Below are 7,917 nucleotides of genomic sequence, written 5' to 3' on the forward strand. Positions count from 1 at the left end.
TCCACACATGTATCTGAGTTTCCTATCAGTACAATTCTAGCATGGATAATAAACGATTATCATGAACAAGGAAATATAATAATAACTTATTTATTATTGCCTCTAGGGCATATTTCCAACAGGTCGGCCCCCTCCTCTCTCCTCCTCCCCGCGCCTCCGCGCTAGCAAACACCGGCCGCCCGAGTGCGCCAATGGCGCGGCTCACACGCGCGCACCTCTGACCTCTCCCCACTCCCTCTCTCTGTCCCTCCCGACGTAGTCGACGTCCAGGAACACCCCAGACACCACGCCCTCTTCCCCCGAGCCCTGCAGCGACGAGCGTGAGCTCTCCGGCGCATGGGTCCACGGCACCTCGCCGCTCGCCTACTTAAAGGCCTCCCCGCGCCCTCCTCTCCTCACCACTCGCTCTCTCACTCCCCTAAACATCCCCCTGCGCCCCCAGTTCCTCTCCATAACCGCCCGAGCTCGAGCTCCGCCGCTTCGGCTCGCCGGAGTTCGCGAGGTACAGGCCTCCCCTGCTCCTCCTCTGCCTCAATCTAGAACCCCTGTAACCCTCTGATCCTTTCCCCCTTGTTTCCCCTCTCTGTAGCTGCCGGAAACGGCCGAAACCGTCGACGCCCGAAGCCCCTCCGCCGCGTGACCTCGTCACCGGTGAACCAGGCCACCCCGGCGACCGGTTCCACCTCCACCCGAATGGCGACGCCACGTTGAGCCCGTCCCTGCCCTTGTCCAAGCTCGCCGTGCCCTGCATCATCGCCGGTGAGCTCGCCGCCCTCTGTGACCCAGGGTTGACGACGACGGCCGTGGGGCCCGTCCGTCAGCATCACGTCCTAACGCCTGGGCCCCGCCCGTCAGGTTCAAACCTGGCGCGCGCGTGCACCAGTGCGCAGGGCCGCCTCTCTGGCTGGGCCTGCTGCCCTGCGGCTGTTCTGGCCCAGCAGGCACAGAGCCCTTTTTCCTTTTCTTTTTCTATCACTTTTCCAAATATTCCATAGGATAAAATATATGTTCAAATAAATTAATTCAAATTCCTAAATTCCTAAAATATTGCAACCTATTTAATGGTGCAACTTTCATTCAAATCCAACAACCTTCTCTTCACTGTAAATATTTAAATGTGATTTTAAGCATTTAAATATGCCCTTGTAAATCCATTTCTCCTATTCTTCTACTCCAAATCCAAAACAAGGAATTTTCCCCTTCTTAGTTTTCACCCTTGTATTTAATAAAAATGAGTTGACATTTTTCTGAGCACTTTGGTTTTTTTTTTGTTTTATTATTGCCTTATTTCCTCGTTATTATTTTACGACGATAGATTGCGTTGCTGACGAAGGAATTGGACCAGAAGACTTTGAAGACCTAGAAGACTTTGTTGAGCCAGGCAAGCAGCCCTTTGACCATGTCTAAGAAACCCCTTTTATGCATGTCATATGGCACTTTTATTGCTTGCATCGAAGTCATGATAAAATGGTGACCACTTGAGGTGGTTTGCCTCCGTTGCTTTTCTCATTGACACTTGCATGATGCATGACCCTACCTTTCTATGAGGGTTATGCCGGTGGGAGTAGATAGGATGCTAAGTAGTGCTACGCAAAAAGGGACAGGAATATGCATGGTGATGGAGACAAAGTATTTTCAAAGGACTTTTCGAAAACCCCGTCAGGTGCCACTTATGCCCGAGGGAGATGATGAGTTGGGTAGCCACTTGATGACGAAGTGGTGTACCGAGGCAAGTGTGTGTGTTGTTTTCAAAAATGGATTGGTTTAAGTTGTGACCGTTATTCCAACCTTACATGCGCAACCACTCTACCCTTATATGGGAAAGGGCATTATTGATTACCTAGGCCGATACTAGCTTGGAGCCCGCATTACTAGTGACGGGGGAGAGTTGGTGCTCTCTCTCGGGACGGGGTCATGCCAGGTAGGGCGGCCATGACTGTTTTCACAGGGCACCGGATACACCGTTGTGTCCCATCTCAGATGTTACGATCTCGAGTGAGTCTCATATGATGTACATCGTGAGGATACGGAACAACGAGTGGACTCCTTGTTAGTGTCGTCTAGGGAAAGATAGTGATCGGGTGCTTACCCCGGGTACTTGAGGTACCGCGGGTCGTGTATGACACGGAAGTTCCCCGAATCTTGTGGGTAAAGTGTGCAACCTCTGCAGAGTGTAAAACTATTCGAATAGCCATGTCCACGGTCAAGGACAGTTGGGTAACCGCTCTTGGGCTACGTCCACATGTTTACAAACCACTGTTTGGATAAGTGGGAAGAACTACTTGGGTGAAGTCAAACGACTTGACATGATTGAGTTGGGTTGATGCCCACTCTATTTATGTTGATATCTGTAACCTATCCTCATGGTTAATTGAATCCTCCTGATGCATGTCTTACAAGTTGTTGAACATGTCATTGCACTCAAAACTAGCTTTCCGCAAAAATTTACCTATATCATGCATTTTTGTACCTTGAGCCAAAACATGGGTTGCTTGCGAGTACATTCAAAGTACTCATTGGCTTGCCACTGGTTATTTAATTGGCCAGGAATGGAAGAACAGGAGTTCGAAGAAGAGTTCTTTGGAGACGAACATGCGAACTAGGACGTTTCCCAGTCAGAATGCCTGTAGGGTTAAGGCAGATGGCATGGGTTCTACTTATCGACGAAGATTTCCACTGCTTGTGTTTCATTTGATGTTCAGCCCTTAAGGCTTTATCAATGTAAGACTTGACCATAATGGTCATAATTTGTGTAAGACGGTATGTATGGATGTAAGACTCTTGTTATTCAGCTTCTGTGTGTTCAGTGAGCATTGATCTCTGGGATCACTGTACACGTGCATTTGGTGATCTCGACTTATGAGTCGGGGTCCCCACAATATGCCCTCCTGGCACACGCGCTTGGTAAAATGAGTTCGTGTGTGACTGGTGAGCGCTCAAATACGGAAATATGTACTAAGGGAGTCCTGGATTAGGGGGTCTCTGGACAGCCGGACTATATCCTTTGGCCGGACTGTTGGACTATGAAGATACAAGATTGAAGACTTCGTCTCGTGTCTGGATGGGACTCTACTTGGCGTGGAAGGCAAGCTAGGCAATACGGATATATGCATCTCCTCCTTTGTAACCGACCTTGTGTAACCCTAGCCCCCTCCGGTGTCTATATAAACCAGAGGGTTTTAGTCCGTAGGACAACAGACAATCATACCATAGGCTAGCTTCTAGGGTTTAGCCTCTTTGATCTCGTGGTAGATCAACTCTTGTACTACTCATATCATCAAGAACAATCAAGAAGGATGTAGGGTATTACCTCCATCAAGAGGGCCCGACCCTGGGTAAACATCGTGTCCCCTACCTCCTGTTACCATCCGCCTTAGACGCACAGTTCGGGACCCCCTACCCAAGATCTACCGGTTTTGACACTGACATTGGTGCTTTCATTGAGAGTTCCACTGTGTTTTCACCATAAGGCTTGATGGCTCCTTCGATCATCGCTAGCGATGCGGTCCAGGGTGAGGCTTTCCTCCCCGGACAGATCTTTGTATTCGGCGGCTTCGCACTTCGGGCCAATTCGCTTGGCCATCTGGAGCAGATCGGAAGCTACGCCCCTGGCCATCAGGTCAGATTTGGAAACTTGAACTACACGGCTGACATCTGCGGAGACTTGATCTTCGGCGGATTCGAGCCCATGTCGGATGCGCCGCATAGTCGCAACGAGCAAGACGTAACTCTGCCGTCGGACAGTGTTCGGGAGATTGCATCCACAGCTCCTCCGGCCGTTAATCCGGAGCAAATCACGCCATCCGAGAGTGGAGGGATAGACCCCGCCATGGAGGCCGCACTCTCAGTGGCGTTAGGGCCAGATACTGACTTCAGCCCTTTCGAGAGCCGCGTCGCCGAACCACTGAATTTATCCCCGGCCACGGACTCCGAACCGCCTACATCCGTGCATGTCGAATCCAACGAGGCACCAATCATGGAGTTCACCTCCGCGGATATCTTTCAGCACTCACCTTTCGGAGATGTGCTAAATTCATTAAGGTCTCTCTCCCTGTCAGGAGAACCTTTGTCGAACTATGTCCGGCTAGAATGGGATGCGTACGACGAAGAAATTCGCTGCCCACCCACCACCCACTTAGTAGCCACTGTCGACGACTTAACCGACATGCTCGACTTCGACCCCTAAGACATCGACGACATGGACGACGATGCAAGAGACGAACAAGAACCACCGCCCATAGGGCGCTGGACCGCCACTTCATCACATGATGTATACATGGTGGATACACCCAGAGAGGGCAATGGCAAAGAGACAACGGAGGATGCCCCCTCCAAGCAACCCCGGCGCCGGCGTCAGCGGCGCCGCTCTAAGTCCCGCCATAGCAAAAACAGCGATAACAGCGCAAGGGGAAATAATAGTCCAGTCGACTCTAGAAGAAACGACGACTGCACCACCCCAGTGGTAGAGCACGATCAAGATGCAAACTGCAAACATAGTACGGATCCGACGTCCGACCACGACGACGCCAAGGATAAGCCTCATCAAACCCCGTCTGGGGAAGAAAACAGTCCGGACGAAGATGCACACATCATCCCGGAAACGCACTTGGAGCAAGAAAACCTCCGCAGAAGGCTTATTGCCACAACGAGGAGCCTGAAGAAACAGAAGCAAAGGCTCAAGGTCGCACAAGATATGCTCAACAGCAAGTGGAACAAAGTAACAAAGTATGGTGGAAGTTACCATAAAAATAGCTATCCAAAGAGCAAGCTATTACCGGAATTCGACGATGAGGCCTTAGAGCCCATACAGCCGAAAAGTGATACGGCCAACCGGCCGGATCCACCACCTTGTGAACGCGTAGAGCGGCTAACAAAGTCGCGCATAAGTCAACACATGATCTAAGTGAGAACCTGCGTCAAAAATCCGGCGCGACCAGATCTATCTATGGATCTAGGAAGCGCGCTACGGTACAAAACCAACACCGAATACTACAGCCATCCGAACACCATGGCGCATCCCATGACAAGGGTGCCGCACACCCCTTTTGTTTCACTAATGAGGTGCTGGATCATGAATTTCCAGAGGGATTCAAACCGGTGAACATAGAGGCGTACGACGGAACCACTGACCCTGGAGTCTAGATAGAGGACTTCATCCTCCATATTCATATGGCTCGTGGAGAAGATCTCCATGCCATTAAATACTTGCCCCTCAAGCTTAAAGGGCCAGCTTGGCACTGGCTGAAAAGCCTCCCTGAAAACTCAATTAGAAGTTGGGAGGAGCTCGAGGACGCTTTTCGGGCCAATTTTCAAGGGACTTATGTCCGACCTCCGGATGAAGACAATCTAAGTCATATAATCCAACAGTCCGGAGAGTCCGCCCGAAAGCTTTGGAACAGGTTCCTCACCAAGAAGAACCAAATCGTCGACTGTCCGGATGCCGAAGCCTTAGCAGCTTTTAAACACGGCGTCCGAGAGGAATGGCTCGCCAGACACCGCGGTCAAGAAAAAACGAGAACAATGGCAGCCCTAACAAGCCTCATGACCCGCTTTTGTGCAGGCGAGGACAGCTAGTTGGCTCGTAGCAGCACCAGCGACCCAAGCACATCCGAAGTCAGGGATGGTAATGGTAAAGCACAACGCAACAAAAACAAACGTCGAAGTAAAGAAGGTAGCCCAGATAACATGGCGGTAAACGCCGGATTCAGGGGCTCCCGACCAGGTCAGCAGAAAAAGCTTTACAAAGGCAGCAGAGAAGGACAATCTGGCCTAAACAAAATTCTTGACAAACTTTGCCAGATTCATGATACCCGAGACAAACCTGCAAATCATACCCACCGAGAATGTTGGGTCTCCAAGCAGGCCGGTAAGCTAAACACCGAACACAAAGGGGAAGAGACACCAAGCAAAGACGAGGATGAGCCTCGCCAGCAAAGCGCCGGAGGACAAAAAAAGTTCCCACTAGAGGTTAAAACAGTAAATGTGATCCATGTGACAAAGAGGAGAAGCAAGCATGCACTCCGAGGCACACGTGCCATAGAGCCCGTCACCCCTAGGTTCAACCCCTGGTTGACCTGCCCAATCACTTTTGATCGTAGGAATCACGAGACAAATATCCGGCACGAAGGACTGACGGCCTTGGTGTTAGACCCAATAATAAATGGGTACCATTTCACACGAGTCCTCATGGACGGCGGCAGTGATGTAAATCTGATATATCAAGACACAGTCCGCAAAATGGGGATAGACCCGGCACAAATAAGCCACAGTTATACTACCTTCAAGGGAGTAATACCAGGCCAAGAGGCCCGTTGTACGGGCTCTCTACTACTAGAGGTGGTATTCGGTTCTCCCGATAACTTCTGAATCGAAAGGTTAACTTTTCACATTGCCCCATTCCGAAGTGGCTATCAAGCACTCCTCGGAAGGATGGCTTTTGCTCGTTCTAACGTAATACCGCATTATGCTTTTCTCAAGCTTAAGATGCCCGGTCCATGTGGCATCATCTCAGTTAGCGGAAATACCGAACGTTTCCCATGTACGACAGAGTATGCGGCGGCTCTAGTAGCCGCAAACTAGATGGCCTCACCAATCAGAAAAATGGCAGGTCGCCAAGACCATGGCCACGGTCAAACGAATCCGGCGTTCCACCATATATACATGAGATTTGTTTGGTGATGAAACCCTCATAAACGATACCAGGGGCTTCCCGCGTGTAATCAGGGCCAGCCTGGCTCAACTTGTCTTCTCTTGAATTTTGATAGTTCATTGATAATAACCAACTCTTCTTTTTTGGCACGACAACTTTCACCTAAGTTCTTTTCTTTTGCAGATGACAATCGTGCTACACCCATCCAGGACATGGCACAACGGAGACACAGGAACAGACGTGCAGCAGGGACCCGCCCAAAGGTTTCTTTTTAGATTAAGAACCTGCGTAAACCTTTTTTACTGTCTCTTGTGGCTCACATCCTCCGGATACTCCACAAAACCGAGAAGGATGCTGTCATTATTGGCATGTGGCCACGCGGGGATTTCGCATGTACCTGGACACATGGGGTTTCTTATTAAGGGCATTGTTTAGCCCGATATATGTTATAAAGACCGAACACCTTAGGGAGTGTTCGGCGTCGCGAGTTTGGCCCTATATGCATCAGCTCTTAATCATGTATCTGGTCAAATGTTGGGTTTGCCCAGCTCCCACATTTTGGTACCTTACGTTCCGTTATATTGGCTAAGGTAGCACTGGGAGAACTACTACGATTGTGCCCTGGTTCATCCAGATGAGCACCTCAATAGAGAAAGCCGAAAACCGACTGTCATGATATAGTGAGAGACTGGTCAACCACTCGATGACTCATCGGAATCTTCGGGATTCCTTCGCATTAACGAAGGGCCGTTTCCTGGTCATGTACATACGCGCCCCATATTCGGACGAGCACAGAAGTACCAGGGGCTATATAGTAGCCCCACTGTCAACCTCCTATGGCTAAGTGAAAGTGTTAAGACAATATAGTCCGATTGCCTCGTTCGCTACGCTCTCACCTCCTTAACGGACCAAGACGTTGGATCAAATGTGGATATGCATCTTTTGCGAACACCCTCGCATTATATGTGTCATGGGTTTGTCATGGCAGATGTCCTTGTGAAAGGACTTAGTCGTGGAGCCATCGCTACGGGTTAGCTTAAAGGGGTTAAACCGGACAAGGGGACACAAGGTATTTTATACTAGTTCGGCCCCTTCAAGGAAGGTAAAAGCCTACGTCTAGTTGTGATTGGTATTGCTAGGGTTTCGAAGGCCAGTGAGCAAATCCGCTTTGTCTGGCTCTCGAGTTGTTGTCTGTCCCTAAACCGCTGCCGGGTTGTCCCTTTATATACACCGGTTGACGCCCGCCGGGCTACAGAGTCCCGAAGCCG

Source organism: Triticum urartu, chromosome 3A (assembly GCF_056163025.1).
Source record: "Triticum urartu cultivar PI428250 chromosome 3A, HENAU_Tu73, whole genome shotgun sequence".
Lineage (NCBI taxonomy): Eukaryota > Viridiplantae > Streptophyta > Magnoliopsida > Poales > Poaceae > Triticum > Triticum urartu.